At 32.9% G+C, this 1,565-nt stretch overlaps 1 long non-coding RNA gene across 1 annotated transcript; it reads left to right on the top strand.

Moving 5' to 3' along the window:
- The first annotated feature begins 966 nt into the window (after nucleotides 1-966).
- On the top strand, nucleotides 967-1,549 carry LOC104807118. The gene is made up of 3 exons (XR_770722.1): nucleotides 967-1,146; nucleotides 1,228-1,354; nucleotides 1,439-1,549. It is a non-coding gene; the product is annotated as an uncharacterized LOC104807118 (long non-coding RNA).
- Nucleotides 1,550-1,565: the final 16 nt, after the last annotated feature.

The following is a 1,565-nucleotide window of genomic DNA, read 5'->3' as shown; positions in this document are numbered from 1 at the left end:
GTGAAGTTAAATGGAATGAAGAGTCATGATTGTCATGTCTTCATGCAACGACTTCTTCCAGTTGCTCTTGCTGAACTAGTCCCGCGCAATGTCTACGAACCTTTATGCGGTACGTACATATATATATATACCATGGTTTTTATTATTTTTTAATATATATTGATATAAATAAAAAAAATGAATTAATAATTTTTTTATACATGTGTGCAGGTATCAGCACATTTTTCAGAGATATATGTTCAAGAAATCTTAATGTTGGTGATGTTCAGCGTATGAAAGAAAACATACCGCTAATCTTGTGTGCACTAGAAAAGGTGTTTCCGCCTTCGTTTTTCGATGTTATGGAGCATTTGGCTATACACTTACCAGATGAAGCAAGACTTGGTGGTCCAGTGCAATTTCGATGGATGTATCCGTTTGAAAGATTGTTTTTTCATCTGAAAAGAAAGGTGAAAAACAAGAACAAACCGGAAGGGGCAATCGTGAAGCAGTATGTTAACGAAGAAATTACGTACTTCACAAATTTTTATTTTGAGCCACATATCAAGACAAAAGCCAAGAGTTCTTCTCGGTATGGGGATGAAGATGAGATGATGTTTCAATTTAATCAAGTTGATGGTTGTGATATCCCGGCTATATTCAACCAAATAGGTAATTTTAAATTTATATACGTATATATAAATTTAATTAACCATTTTGCGGTTCTAATTAAAAGATATATACAATTGCAGGGAGATTGAGTGGAAAATCGAAAGAAAGATGGTTATCCGTCGAAGAATGGCGTCATGCTCACGGCGTGACGCAATTGCGTCAATCCCACAAACAAACGCCTTCCCTCCTCTCCTCAAGCGCCTTCGGTAAAGGTAAATTTTTTTTTAAATTTTTTAAATTTTTTAAATTATAAATTATTATATTTATAATAATTTAAATTTTAAATAAATTACAGATGAGTCGTTCTTTCGGAAGGGGATCACGGTTATCAGGCGAAAGATCTCAACATCAGAGATCTCCGTCAATTGATATGGCCGAATCTCAACCGCAACCACCAACGCAGGTTACAATTGATAACGTGGCTGAGGTATTAGATAATCCTGCAAGAATTTTGTTACCGAAACTGGATCCGATAAAAAATCCAGGAACAAAATGGTAATTTAAAGTTCAATATTGTTATTTTAAATATTTTATTTAAATATAAAAATTTAATTAAAATTTATTAATATTTTTTAGGTTTGGTGTTGATGTTGAGATAACCACCAATTTATCAAAATTCATCAAACAGAATTTTAAAGGTGCTTATCTTAATTGGAGTACGATCCCACAACCTACCAAAGATTCGTGGTGGTTAAGTTTTGTGGTAAGTTTTTTATATTTATAAATACATATAAAATTAAATTTGATTTTATTATTTATTTAATTTTTTATAAAAAAATTTATATAGCAACAATGGCGTTGGGATCCTGAGCATGACGCACTTGTTCGGCGCAAGTGGAAGGAGGCTGTAATTCGTCTAGTGAAAGCCAGAGTTCACAAACTCAAACAAAAATGGCTTTCTGAACCCTATATGG

This window comes from Tarenaya hassleriana, unplaced genomic scaffold (genome assembly GCF_000463585.1).
Source record: "Tarenaya hassleriana unplaced genomic scaffold, ASM46358v1 Cleome127, whole genome shotgun sequence".
Taxonomy (NCBI): Eukaryota; Viridiplantae; Streptophyta; class Magnoliopsida; order Brassicales; family Cleomaceae; genus Tarenaya; species Tarenaya hassleriana.
The sequence above is the reverse complement of the archived record's forward strand: the minus strand, read 5'-3'. Positions and strand labels throughout refer to the sequence as shown.